Raw genomic sequence first — 16,026 nt, forward strand, 5'->3', positions numbered from 1 at the left:
CAGTAATTAAATAAACTCCGTACGTAATTAAGAATCCAATGCCATAGAGAATCAGCGCCCTGATCTGACAGATTTGTAACAAAAAAAGCGGTACAAAGAGTACAAGGTAACAACAAAAAAAACTGTTACAAGTATTTTTGTTGCACGGCAGAGTACGTACTAAGATTAATGACTTTTTTTTATAAAAAAAAAAAAGTGATTAAGTTTAAAGTGATCACTTTTTATGTGAACAGCCTTTGCTCGATAAACGACTACCGGTATCCAAGTAATGACACCAGTAAATCACAATATTCTATAGTTGCGTAAGCTAATAACTCAGTTCTAAATAGAACGTATACAACTATACAGTGTTTACTTGTGATATTTACGTAATTAAATTGCTCCACTACAATTATAATATACCGTGTTTCAAAACTAATAATTTTGATAATTATGAAAGTTGGTCCTTGTTTTAAACACCATCATGTAATTAACTATCATTGATAAGTAACTTGTACAAAGTAACTATGTACAAATACATTTCAGAATACAAAAAAAGCCTAAGTATGTATTAAACCAGAGCAACGGGCCGAAACTTCAGTACAAAGATTTTTGGATATATAAAATTATGCGGAAATAAATTAGTAGGTACTAGAGCTATAACAATGTTCCGAATTATTATAAGAGGCAGACAGTAAGCGTTCATTAATTTCAACTAAGTTCTACATAGTCATTTGGGCTAATGGTATATAACCAAGGTACGATACGTCCTGAGTTCGATCCCGGGCAAAAATAGAAATACTTGTTTTTTTGTTTTTCTCAATTGGTTTATTCAATTATTTTAATATCAAAAATCTACATTTAAAATTGCCGCAGACTTTCAACTCATAAATATTCGTATGCCGAAATAATGTCACTGCAATGTCCAACGTTTTCATGTATGTAGATTCAATTCTTCTCCTTGGAGTACACATTCTTTGATCCAGATTATACTTAAGCTATTTACATTTTCAATTTGGGCTAAATAGATTCAGTAATTCCGGCGTGGAGGAATAAACATATATACGAACTTTCGCTTTTATAAAATGGATTAAATTAAAAATATTTATAAAGACGTGCAAATGTTTACAAAATAAACAATTCCGCTTTCATAACATCTGTTTTAAGACGTGCAATAATAAACGCTATTAATAATAATGGAAAAGCTGTATTGAAATCATAAGACAATCACCTATTGAAATTGAAGACGTGAAGGAAATAATGCATTCATTATAATTTATCTTGTGTTTTTTTTTTGTATACTGAGAAACATGAGATTGTGTAAAAACATGTGACAGTTATTAAAAATAGTTAAATTATTATTGAAGCGTAGTAAGCGTAGTAAGCCCTCATTCGCACGAGAGATTTTTTGACGGACGTTAATAAAGCGTTAAAATACAGTATGAAGTTAAATAAAGGTCTATTTTTAATATTCCAACGTCCAAAATTGAAAATGGATCACTGCTCGAAAAAAACCGTCGTGTTTTAAATACGCTGTCGTGTAAACATATACTCGGGTATGCATTTGTTGTATTTGAACGCATTTTTAACGTCCGTTAAAAAAACTCTCGTGCGAATGCTAACGCTTGATATTCGCTATTGGTGATTCGGAGTTCTTGCATATGACATTTTTAATTAGATCATCGCAAAGTTAAAGTAAAATAAATCAAAAGCTTCCCTAAAACCTACAAATGAAAATTGATAATTTTAAAGACGTATTAACATCAAAAAAATCAAACTTAAGTACATTATATTTACAAGGTATTGAAAAAAAAGTACAAGAAACAATTCAAGAAAATTAAAACAAGCTCGTCAAAATCAAACCATTGCGATCAAGTGTTGATTCTTTGAAATACTGTTGATTGTTTTACAGAGATGAATACATCATTCTTACAAAGAATACCTACTATTAATTTATCCAATCAATTCACTTCCGTTTTGTGTCGCTGCCGGCTCAACTGGAGATCAAACATGATCACAAGTAACAGTTCAGAATATACAAACAATAGCAATAATTGCATTCTCATAGGCATTGTATAGGTACCTACTCGTATAATCACAACGTTCGCAGTACATCCACAGATTTTTCTCTTTGAAAACCGAGACGTATTGTCAAGTGACCTTCATTGGAGATACAATGTCAATTGGTTCGGTGAATCGCAACGTTCCGAACGTTCACATGTAAATAAACTAAACCGTTCTGTGGTTGAAAGGTATAACAAGCAATAAACGACAAATCTATACTTTTACTATTACTATAATAAAGCTGAAGAGTTTGTTTGTTTGAACGCGCTAATCTCAGGAACTACTGGTCTGATTTGAAAAATTCTTTCATTGTTAGATAGCCCATTTATCGAGGAAGGCTATATTCTATCCCCGTATTTCTACGAGAACCGGAACGACGCGGGTGAAACCGCACGGCGTCTACTAGTCTATATTCTATACTTTTACTATAAAGCTGAAGAGTTTGTTTACTTGAACGCGCTAATCTCAGGAACTGCTGGTCCGATTTGAAAAATTCTTTCAGTGTTAGATAGCCCGTTTATCGAGGAAGGCCATTAGGCTATATATTATCCCCGTATTCATACGGGAAAGGGAACTACGCGGGTGAATCCGCGCGGAAGTCATAAATAATAAACAGCACAATATAGTCTTTATTTTGTTCAGAAATCCCCATAGGTACATCACAATAATGTACGCATTTCTTGCATTCATTGCCAGGAAATGCAAATAAAGTTCATTTAATAAAAATATTTCGATGAATTTTGTTTTTCTTTTTTTGAAGATGTTTATTAAGGGTAATTAGGATAATATCACACCAATTACAATCTAACAGGTAATCTTACAGCCGTCCAGAAATGCTAGAGGAAAGTGCGTCAAATCAGACCAGTTCTGAATAAAAAATAAAGATTTTTGATATTAAGCGAATAAGGTTTAGATTAATCAGAGATACGATTTTTAAAATTCGAATTACAAGAGAAATTATTTATTATTTAAGAAAATCAAGATAACCTTGATAGACACGTATGTCCCACGTTTAATTTAAATTTCCAAATCTATGACTCACAACAATGAGAGTCATCGTTCATCTCGAAAATATATTATCAAAACAAAGTAACAAAAACAGGGGAGTATGTATAGATAGTAGAATCTTAAAATACTGATAACAATGACTAACTAACTACATGAGTAAGAAACAAGTGTTCAAGTTCTCAGATAATACACACAGTACTCGTAAATGCAGACTTTGAAAGGAAAGCAGGCTAATTCACTAACTATGACGTATGTTAGTTCACATATACGAAATTGAGATTCTATGTAATAAATGTCGTCCGGTGCTTGCTGACAACCCTTGGTGGACATCGTACAGTTCGTAGATGACATTTCTCAGTTCATTTGACGTTTATTTTAATAGGTTGCTAATAAAGACCAAATTAGGAATAGCAGGTACGATATACCAATTGTTTTAAGCCATTCACAAAAAACGAATAAATGTAAAAATTAAGAATTTCAAAGTATTTAAAACCAATTGTTTACTAATTTCAATAACGAATCAACGAATATTATGTATTTAGATAAATTTTATAGAGTAATAATAAATATATGTAATCAGTAATTTCCAATAATAATCCAACATCGTTTAAGTTTAAGTGAAAAATATTATAATACTTGTACATAATATGTATTATATGGAATAACTTAATAACAAAAAGGAAAACTACAAAAGAAAAATTGAATTCTAATCATTCATGAAAATATGCAAAAGCTAAGAAAGAACTTTCTAATAAATTGTCTCCAACCTATTTAGAAATAGACAGTACAGACTTAGTTACTAATAGCTAACTATTTAAGAATCTAAAAAAAGAATCTCACTTACTTATGCGGTCAAAGTAGGAACCATTTATCAAGAGGCATTGTCTTTAGTCAAGTATTCAGAACGTAGCGCCTATGCGAAGCATTTGACACTTTCTATCTTTGTCTTGGTGTCAACCGCCGTGCTTTATTGAGTGATGTCTGGACAAGTGGTCTGCAAGCGTATTCACTAACTGTGGTCTATTAGCCACCTAATATTATTAGCATCGAATCAATAAAATGACATTTTTCGTATCCCTTAAAGAATATTGTTAACGAAAATCACAATATCAAACATACTGGTTAATAATTTTGATCAGTTAGCAATGAGTAAATGGTGAATACGAAATCACGTGACTTATGAATTGTTAACAATAGCCAGTTGGTAAATTTCGTGTTACATCAACTAAAGGTACTCAATATTAGAGCCTCGTGGTTAACAGTAATGATGTCCCCGATTTATTAGAAGTCGTTATAATGATCCCTGGGTTCGATCCCCGGCTGGGCCGATTGAGGTTTTCTTAATTGGTCCAGGTCTGGCTGGTGGGAGGCTTCGGCTGTGGCTAGTTACAACCATACCGACAAAGACGTACCGCCAAGCGATTTAGCGTTCCGGTACGATCCATCTTAGACTGCATCATCACTTACCATCAGGTGTGCTTGTAGTCAAGGGATCGATTTTGAATTACTGTTTTTGTTTGTAAGGATATAATCCCCAGATGGCACCACTTTAGGTTGTTAGTACATTTTGTAAAAAAAAATCATTTTCTTACAAAATAATTCACTCTCGGTTACTTAATACAGGGTCTCGTAAGTCAAATTAGGTCCATATACTTGGAAACAGCTATAATATTAGGGATAGGTTCTAGTATATTACAAAAGGTCAATATTCGTTCAAGTCTCGTGGCTTTTAGCTGGAAATGGCGACCACAGGCTTTCAAATGCGCTTGCGGTTGATACCAATATATGATTGCAGGCAAATGTTAAGGGCAATATACTTGTAAATGGGATATAATGTCCTCTTTCACACACTCCAACCATCTCTTTTTTGACCTTCCACTTGTTCCACTTCAACTCCAAGTAAACACCATAGTTGCTAGAGATTAACTGAATATATTTAAAGTTAATTTAGACAACAGTGAGACTAGCTAAGCGCAAACTAGCATTTTTAACCGACTTAAAAAATAGAGGAGGTTTTCTATTGTACGCGTTTTTTTTTAAATGTTTGTTATTTCATAACTTCGTCAATTTTGAAAATTCTTTTTTTTGTTTGAAAGAACTCCAGATTAATTTAATTTTTATGAAAACGGTTTAGTAATTTTGTGTTCAAATAAAACTAACGAAATTACCCGTACTGTAGCGATTTCGTTCACTATATTAGCCTCCTAGTATAGTAACTATAACACACTAAAACAGAAAAATAAAATCTTTAAAAAAAAAATTTAACCGACTTCAAAATCACAAAAATAAACTAAAAAGCGAAAAATAACATTGTATGTGCTACCTAAGTATATGGTATTTTTCGCTTTTTATTTTATTTTTTTATTTATTTTTGTGATTTTGAAGTCGGTTCAATTTTTTTATTAAAAAGATTTTATAAAATGTCAGGACTGTCCGTTTGTAATGACCACCGTTAGATTCTAGCGTTTTCTGTTCAGTGGTAGTGACTCTATCACCGGTACCGGAAAGCAGGATCTGCTGAGAAGAGACAGAAATAAACTCAACAGTTGCTCTAAAAATCTGATTTTTTTACTGATTCCTAAAGAAAGTGAGAGTTCCATAGATAGGTATATACAAAGTTTAGTAATAGGTACACGGTAAAACTAAACTTACAGTAACTACATAGCAAAACAAGTCCTTAATCGTATTTGTATCGACTACTGAGAAGAAAGCGTTCGCCGATAACAAGATAACAGTTAGAAAGCGCGAACGAAACAACACCAACCGCGTTACGCGCTCTAAGCAAACTTGAAACAGAATCTGCACTCCTTGTATGGACCGGTTGGAACTCTTCAATTGACGAAGGAGTTTTGATTATACATGCCTATAATGTATAGTAATTGCATCGATTTGCATATATCCATCATCATTATCATTATCAACCCATATTCGGCTTACTGCTGAGCTCAAGTCTCCTCTCAGAATGAGAGGGGTTAGACCAAAAGTCCACCACACTGGCCCAATGCGGATTGGCATGGCAGACTTCACACACGCAGAAAATTAAGAAAATTCTCTGGTATGCAGGTTTTCTCTTTCTTAGGTGCATGTCCCGAACCGAATTCGAACCCACACCCTCCGGAATCAGAGGCAGAGGTTATATCTATATAGGCTATATATCCATGATGACTTAATTATCGATGTGATTCTCAAGCTAAAGATTTTGTTTTAGATACAATTAAGGGGACGTCTATCCGCTCAAAAATAAAATAATAAAGAACTATTTTATTAAATAGTCTTCTTCGTAGCAAAGTATTTGCCCAGACGAATGAATCCAAACTCTATTCCAGTTCTATCATCAGACCAGCCATCTGAGACATAACTTTACCGATCACTGTAAAATACAAAACATGCAAGTATACGTAATTCCGATTTAGCTTATTAATAAACTAACCAGACAAGTTAAATAAAGGCTTATAGTTAATTAGAAATCACATTTTGAGGAACTATGTATAGGAATAAATAATAATAATTCCGATTAGGCGCATGAAGACGACAAGATTTGTAATCAGAGACCAGCAGGGTTATTATGTAACTCGGTGTACCATTCAAACAATCAATCACTATATTTGCTTTCATCGTATTTTTGGTTTTACAATCATCTAACATTGTGATTTCAACAAAATGAAATAATTATCGTCATTTTACGTAAAGTAAAATTAGTATAGTCGTGTTAGTAGCCGATAGTAACGTAATTTTAACGAAAAACTAGTATTTACGTAATTCCGTTGAAATATACATATTATGTTAGTCGTACAAACAAAACAACATTACGATTTGATGTAAAATGGTGCAGTAACGACATAACCTTATTATATCGTTGAAATAACTATTTTACACGATAACTAAAACGAAAATACGATAAAATCGATGTAGTGACTCATTAACTGAATGGTACACCGAAATATATAATAATAGACCCGCAGAAAAGGTTAACATTGCAAAGAACTTTTTTAAACATGTCCCACAAAAAATCGATTCATTTCACAAAGTCCGTGTCACAGTGTATTCAATATCAAAGAAATTTCTTTGGTGTTTTATAAAATTAACATTTGATAGTAAACAATACGTGTAATTAGATATCAAAACATAAAGTCGAATTTCCATTAGAATGTACGTTTTTATACTGCAGAGGAACTAGCCGATCGCAAAAATGTAGACAAAAATAACAGAAACACGAGGGTCTCAAGTTACGTGTCAGAAATAGAGACTCTTCAAGTAACCCGCTCTGTTAACGAATGAGAACAGAGAAATATTAAAAAGAAAAATTAAACAACGTAAAGTGAATACTTTTATTATAACAGACAATGAGGCAGTGGGGCCAGACACCCTTTTTAAATAAAAGCTGAATGTAAGTCAGCCGATTCTCCTATAATGTGCGAAAACGAGTTAATCTCGTGAAAAGAAATAGACAAAATTCGATCAACCGGAAATACCGCTATCTTTTTAATTGTGTTTGGACGAAAGACATGGGATTGGGAAAACTTCGCTGCCATTGGACGTTATTTCTCTTCACTTGGTCGCATTAGCGCCACAGAAGCGTGCACAAAGTTTTAACTAGGCATAGTCACTATACATACAAATTAGGTATACCAAATAGGGAGCGGTGGGCAGTACGAGTGGCATGAAATGCGCTATAGCTTGGCAAATTCGTTCGCAACACTCCCGATGGTCCGCGCGGGCCGGGAGGGGGGTAGTGATGCCCCGCGACTTTATACTCGAGCAGTCCTTCCCTCTGCCCCGCGCGTTCGAATTCACACCCGCGAAGTCCTGAAACCCCCCCCCCCCCCCCCGCATATCATGAGAGTGTCATCAACGTCAACGAGTAACGTGGCCACGGACTCCAGCACAATCAATCGTGCATTTTATGACGGGCGGGTTAGAACCAGAGAGGTCATCCAAATATACAATCGCTCATTTAAACTATTACTCCTATCAATTTCCCATTCGCGTTAGGATTCAAAGGTTAATTTACTTCCGTGATAAACACAGGTTCAGTTGTAAGTTGCATGATAGGCACGGCGTATTGTGGTCGGTGCGCGGGCGCAAAGGTCATATTATCGTTGTGGTTTAAAAAGCAAACGCGCTGTACGAAATCTCTGCTTCAATGTCAGACGCTGCAAGGCCACCACTCACGATGCACGCCTGCGCGATTTAACTTGTATTAAATAAAACAATCCGCAAAATTATTTTTGTATCAAATAAGATGTTGAAATCATCCTTTATTTCTTCTTCTTTTCTGCTGAGTTTGTTGTGGGCTTTTCCGGACCAAGACGCATTTGGAACTTTAATTTAAAGTTTTCGCCCAATTATTATACCCATTATTTAATAATATTATTATCTGATGTTTTGAAAGTGCTTGTAAAGTAAGCCTAATTGAAATAAATGGTGCTGCTGGACCAAAGAGGCTGGATTGGATAATTGACCGGATTGACCACGACCTCCCAAAACTACTTAAGTCCAAGCTACATATTTGCCATCAGGCTAGGAGCATAAACTGGTACACTATCAGCTTTTAATAAAAAGTAGTTTAAAAACTATAACTCGACTACGTAAAGAAGGGGTTTAAAAAGAACGAAACAAGAATATATTTCAGATATAGAAATAGAGAAATGGATAGGTACAAAAATGGCCAAGGTACCCATCCCCCCCGTTATACATTATGTACACCTAGCATGTACCTACCGTACGTGCTAGGTGTAGTTTAAACTGGAAGTGTTCTTGGCATAATGACATAGCTAATATGTGGCTAGTTTACCACCCTACCGACGAATACGTACGCTAAGCGATTTAGCGTACCGGGACGACGTCGTGTAGAAACCGAAAAGGGGTGTGGATTTTCGTCCTCCTCCTAACAAGTTAGTCCCCTTTCATCTTAGATTGCATCATCACTTACCATCAGGTGAGATTGTAGTCAAGGGCTAACTTGAAAAATTAAAAAAAAAATAGCCTAAATCATTACCCTCCCTTTTGACTTCGCCGTAGTCGGGTAAAAATTACGAAAGTCTGGCCATTGCAGGCCCTTAGTCTATGACGTACAAAAACGATCATATTTCTTATCTCGAACAAAACCACGAGACCGATTACTTACACGTGCCGCCATAAATATAATTGTTCATTATATGTTTGAAAAAATTGCATAATTATTTACTTGTATGTAAGAGTTTTTAATTGCATTGCAACAACTACACGACCTACCTATTTACAGATTGCATTGTTTTCCTGAAACATTTTGATTTATACATATTCAGTTCACTGGATAATAATGAATTTCAAGCTTTAATAGCTCAACGGTAAAACGGACTCACACCGAGAGCACGCACTCCGAACACAGTTTTTTCCAAATAATTGGTGTGAAATGGGAATATTAGCCATATTTAAAAGAATATCCAATTTCGAAAAGGGCATAATATGTCGGATATTCTGTACATACATCTCACAAATATAAAATGTCTAATAACATACCTATTTAAGTTAATTTTAAAATAGATAATTTTCCAAGGCTAATTAACACCGAAAATACAATACCTAGTTACTTTTACAAATTATACACTGGTTTGGAAAATAATCAGTTTTTTTTTAATTCTTGGACATTTTAAATTTTCAAACATGTGCCTTTTTCGAAATTATATCTTCAAAATTATTTGGCAAACATTTGTTAAGAAAATCTGTTAATTAGAGCGTATTCACAAAGACATTGATCATCGTGTTTGAACGTTTATATGAAAGCTTGTTATTCATTATTATTAAATAAGGACCTATGTTCAGCTCACTGAGTACAAGTCTCCTCTCAGAATGAGAGGGGTTTGGCTAATACTCCATCAAACTGGCCTAATGCGGATTGGCAGACTTTTACACACGTAGAGTTAAGAAAATTCTGTGTTTTTTCCTTCACACACACGTGAGACACGTAATATTTAATTTCTTAAAATGCACAAAGCTGAAAAGTTGGAGGCGCATGGCCAGACCGGATTCAAACCTACGCCCTCCGAATCTAAGGCGGAGGATATCCAATGGATATCACGGTTCTTCTTTAATATTATAAGTACCTATTCTAAAATCTCAATTTATTTACTTAATTTTATACCAATTGTTAGTTATGGCTTTTAGCTGTTCCAACAGGTGCGCAATGGGCGCCATGAGAAAATGAACAGCTTCCGGCGCTCAGGTAGGATCAAAATAAAAACACATAAACTGGTCGACCAACATATGGCACAGAAGATAACGGAAATTTAACTCCATTTCAATAGTCGGAGAGCAGGTAATCTAAATACCTATATTAAAATTTAAAACATCGAAGCCTTATTATAGAACATTTCAGAGGATACCTGATACCTAGGCTATCTTTCATCTATATATCTATCTACATTCTACATATATAAAAATGAATTGCTGTTCGTTAGTCTCGCTAAAATTGTAGAACGGTTGAACAATTTATCTTATCTTGATAATGAAATGTTTGTGGAGACATAGGGAAGGCTTAAAAGGTGAGAAAATTAGAATAATTGCCGGGAAATCCATAAAAACAACCCTTTTCTATTTCCCATATAAAGATAAGACATACATTTAAAAGCCTAGGGGTAGGGTAGGGGTAGGGTAGGAGTAGTAAAATAGTGTAGAGTAGGGTTAGGGAAGAAATGCACATAAGCCAAAGCGAAGCTTGACCAGGTCCGTTAGTTATAAATAAGTAGCATGAAAATCGATTTAGTGTACATAAGAGATTTGCGTCGAAAGATATGCAGAAAGAAAGATAGGTAGATTAGATTAATAATAAAACACTATTTATTTATCTATATTTATCTATTTTTCCAAATTCATTTGAGTGACACTTGAGATAAACCATTGAATATATCAATATTTTTCTTATACGCCTTTTATTATTCGGTCGTCGAATCATCATCCAGGGATTACCTTTAAACTAATTTAGTATTTTAAGTTAATTGACTCAGCTGATTGTAATATGTGTATTCTGTGTAATCATTATTCCGGAAAACACATTAAGTAAACGGTTCTTCTTGGTTACACTAATGCATGGTAATAAACTGCGATAGCTTCCTCAATAATAGAAGGTAAAAGTGCAGTCATATACCTACGGTGAGTGGTGGGAGGCTTCGGCCGTGGCTAGTTACCACCCTACCGACAAAGACCTACCGCCAAGCGTCGTGTCATGTCGTGTAGAAACCGATAGGGTTGTGGATTTTCAACCTACTTCTAACAAATTAGCCTGCTTCCATCTCAAGTCAAGGGTTAACTTGTAAAGAATAAAGGATAAAAAGAAACGTACGAAGTAGCGTAGGAGCAGCCCACTCCTTTTTCTAGAAATTTCATATTATAGGAACAATTCTGTCATATATGATTTTACGTAACTTTAACCACGGCATGCATGGGAAGCTTTCTAAATAAATAAACTTATGGTAGATTCTCAAATATATTATCTACTTTGTTGAGAAGAATACGTAAAGAAAATAACAAAAAGCTTGTTATTAAATAATTAATTAGTAAGTTGCTTATAATTCTTGAAGTTTTAATCAAACATTTTTGAGCAATAACATATTAAAAATCATCAGCAAAAATAAGCATGGTGGAATGTTACACTGGCCAGAAATCAAAAACTGGTTTTGTTTTAGGCATAACACCAAAGAATGTACGCGTCACTGACTACAACAATCAAGATTACGAAGTTGATCGAGAAAATTCAACGGTACTTATTGATAAAAATATGGTTTTTTACTCATGCATAATCCAGCATGTTTATAACTCGCCAATTTTAAATCTTAAACCTCAGCTTTTCTTTTCAAACGAGTGTTCTGTAGAGGGGTTTCCCCACAACTAAGTAACAACAAAGTAAATTACGCGACGAGTCAACATTGCCTGTTGGGTGAATAATAAAATCACCGTTATAGTCGTCAACGATGATTTATAACGAAATTGCAATATTTCAACAGTAGGCACCGTGCCCATAAACAATATACTCTATGCAACAGTAAATTACACATTTCACAATAAACACATTGTTAATATATAACCTTCAACAGACTGAGCGTGTCTACGTGTAGCAAACTTTGCACCCAAGACGACTGCATTGCAAACTCGTCTGCACCCACACCTTGACATAGCAATTATGAAGATATTAATCGACATCGGAACACGTTTCGATACATCTGCCTTAGATTTGCATCTTCATGGCATAAATTTATTGTTTTAAGTAAAATCTCCTAGTGGGGGGACATCCTCGGTCCACCTAGTAGGGGGGAGGATATCAAGCGGGTTGCAGGGAGCCGCTGGATGCTGGCGGCTCGAGATCGTTGTGCTTGGAGGTCCATGCAAGAGACCTATGTCCAGCAGTGGACGTCTATCGGCTGATAAGGTAAGGTAAGTAAAATGATGGAACCGGAATAATCTGAATAAATTAACGGAGATTCTGGGGCGTCTCCTACGAGACTCGAACGTCGGCTTAAAGGGCCGTTCTGGAAGGGAGTTTTGGCCGCTGCACAGGAAACTTTTATATATTAGATTTTCATAATGTAAAACCTCCTCCTTTTTTTTGAAGTCGGTTAAAAATGCAAGGGGAAAATAGTCACATGTAACACGACTAATGTTCTTTTAACAATAAAAATGTTGTAAAATTGTTTGAAAATTTACATAACATAATGAGTACATTCCGCAGTGTTAGTTTTTGTTTACGTACGTACGATACAAAGTACGATGCTCACTCTTACTTGTTTAACTACAGGTTTACAATGGTAATCATTAAACTTTCCGCCGTAAAACCCTGCCTTTAACTTGCGATTCATCCTTAAAAAGCAATTAACTGTAAGTACTTGTAAAATAAACAACTATTATGAGTACACTTACATTTGTCACTTTAGGTACAACATTAACAAGTAATTTATAAACAGAATCGATATTTGAAAGCGTAAAATTGTAATTAACTCAATTCTTCAAGGCACCTATTTTGTGGCCGCAGCTTCAGTAACACTGCACTTATTTCCTCAATTTGCGAGCACTAATTTATTTATTAGAAAAGAATAGTTACAATTAGGTACGAAAATTTCGGCATTATTATTATCAACCATTAGAAAGTCCGATTTTGATCATTTGAATTTGTTGTTGGCGTTCATATAAATAAAGATAAATTAAATATTTATGAGATAACGATAAATTCCTTAACAGGTCCTACGTGACTTTGTAATGATACACTGTTTCGCGAACAGAATTTCGAAATTTAAAAATATCGAGGTGTAACGAAATACAAGTAATACCTACCCACGCAATGTAATATCCTACCCGCATTCTATTGATGTTGTTGAAACGCATACGTTATGAAATGAATGACAATAATAAGTAGAAAGTCGTAACGTTCCGGTAAAATGCGGGCGTAAAATAGGGGGCATGAATGTGTACAGCTGCCATTACCCTTTGTAATTAGCGAGTTACTCATAATTAAAGTATTAGGTTAGCAACTAAATGTAAACAATCTAAATATGTTTATTATCATGTTATTACTCAAGTTTACATATTTACTTTTTTCATTGATAAGTCTTGATTTTGTTTGTCTTTCTAATGCACATTAAAATTTTAAATTGCATTAATTGTTTTCGTTTAGTAAACAACCTAAACCACTAACCCCATATTCATAAACATGGATGAATATTTAAACCTCAATTTTCTTCTAAGTAAAGTAGACCTTAAAAACTACAATTTACACACTTTATTACGAAGAAATTTGAGGTTTAAATCCTGATCTGTGTTTATAAAATACTAGCAGACGCCCCACGGTTTCACCAGCGTAATTCCCTTACCGGTCAAAATGCGGAAATAAAAATAACGTGGTTTTCTAGTGGTGAAAGAATCTTCAAAATCGATTAAGTGAATTCAGAGATCACCCCCTACAACACCACATACTTTACCTCTTTATAATATTAGTTAACGCTAGAGCATAGCACTGGAATTGCAACTGGGAAGTTCAAAGAAGCCAACCTGTGGTGCAAGAACCGTTGTCGTTTCTTGGCCCGCCGTTTTGCTGGTATCCACGATCGCTAGTCGCAACAGCGATTGGGTGCATGTCGCCCTCCTTGGCGCACCCCGGCCACTGATTCTCCCATCAGTCACTGGGCTATGTGTTCCCGACAATTCGACACTGGGCGACACAACCGAACCACTCAGCCGAGACCGTAACGCACTCACAAGCAATTGTTACCGTTCCCTATACCGTATACAGATTGATTGACACCGGTTTCCTCGGGTGACAGTATACAAACTTCCAATGTTTGGGAAACAATACCCTCAGTGAGGTTTTATTGTATCCGATTTAAAACGGAAAGCAATTTTTATTTATACTTCTTCGACATACACAGCACTTATATTATCACTGTCAATATTGTAAGGATATACAAACAAAATCACAGATAATTCGTATCCTGTACAGTTCGATATTTTGCGGCAGCGAATAAAGCGCGTTTATTTCACACAACCGTCGTCAACGCTCAAACACCTCTAACGTACTGACCGAAGGCAGCTGTGCGAGACAGACAAAAAGAGAAAGAGCTATATTCTGACGTATACAAGGCTTGTGAGCATTAACTTCGCCACTCGACGCAACCGGAAATATAACTTGAAGCTTAGTAAATAAGGCACGTTTTAGCTTTGTTGATATTCCTACAACAGCACAGCTGAGTCAGTTTCCTCGAACATAGCGTGTGGAAATTCGAGATGTTTTGAAAGGTAGCCATTGAGTGCGAGAGAGATAACTGCAATGTGCGAATGCAGCCGACTCGTACCGCGATCGGAAGCCGAACGCCAAGGCCGGGTAACGTCACGTTTTGCAAAGACTAGACAAGCCCTTATGTGCTATGTTACTGTACATAGGACCGTGCGATCTGTGTAGAAGTTTATTGCCCTTTTCAAAATATACTACAGTATATAGACCAGGCGTTGTGAGATTTTAAAGGAACTTGTAAACTTGGAAAATTAAGAACTTTCCATAAAAAATTAATAAATAGAGGTTAACTCTATTTATTTCTATTAATTTTATAATAACTTTCACCCCCTTCTATTTTGTTTTTCGCGTCATGAAGTATCCATTATAAATCTTCTTAGAAATATTTGCTGAAAAAGTATTTGAACAGATCCAGTATTTTCGGATACGTTTTTTAAAAATAATCATCATCATATCAGTCAATGGACGTCCACTGCAGGACATAGGCCTTTTGTAGGGACTTCCAAACATCACGAAACCGAGCCGCCTGCATCCAGCGAATTCCTGCGACTCGCTTGATGTCGTCAGTCAGATGTTGTAGTGCGGGGTCGCCATTCCAACATCTTGGGACGCCAACGTCCACCGGCTCTTCGAACTTATGCAATGTCGGTGACTTTGTGAAACAAATTTTATAATGTCACGGTGAAAAATTAGACATTAAAAAAACAAGCAATAAAACTATTACAAAACATTTGTTCATTCCAAATACTCAATATCAAAGGGGCAACATGCAGAATCGTAATCTGGATGTTTTTCCGAGTTAAAAACTGTACACAGAATGCGGTCCTCGGATTATGCACACTCAATACATCACAGAGCCTGGTCTAATACTCTTTTATTGAATGAATGGAGTTTGTGTAGCAATGTTCTTTTGTACCCCGTTTATCAGATTTTCTCAGCATGATTAGTTAAATTCATTATAAGTGAAAAGTTGTTCACATACATGTGGCATTGTGGAAGCAAATGAATTTACCCGTATTTCCATACAAACTTCAAGGATACTTCGTTTACCTAAGTCGCGTATGTTAAATCGGTAATTAAGTACCTATGTAGTTAATATGTCATCAGTTATCACTAAACTATTCATTTCCTTAACCTTACTTATTTGAAGGCGTCAAATAACAAAACTAAAATATATGTATTTTGTTGTTTACACTATAAATAATGTAATATTATAAGCG

The 16,026-nt window shown here is 35.2% G+C and overlaps 1 protein-coding gene across 4 annotated transcripts in view; it reads right to left on the minus strand.

Moving 5' to 3' along the window:
• LOC112047276 (shootin-1) overlaps positions 1-16,026 on the minus strand; it is a 118,045-nt gene that overhangs the window by 63,152 nt on the left and 38,867 nt on the right. The window contains exon 1 of one of the 4 annotated variants that reach the window (XM_024084345.2): positions 14,068-14,608. The exons of the other annotated variants lie outside the window; for them this stretch is intronic. The gene's annotated coding sequence lies outside the window, so the exon portion shown is untranslated. Of the gene's footprint in view, positions 1-14,067; positions 14,609-16,026 lie in introns of those variants that run through there. 4 annotated transcript variants of the gene reach the window in all.

The sequence above is a fragment of the Bicyclus anynana genome, chromosome 9 (genome assembly GCF_947172395.1).
Source record: "Bicyclus anynana chromosome 9, ilBicAnyn1.1, whole genome shotgun sequence".
Lineage (NCBI taxonomy): Eukaryota > Metazoa > Arthropoda > Insecta > Lepidoptera > Nymphalidae > Bicyclus > Bicyclus anynana.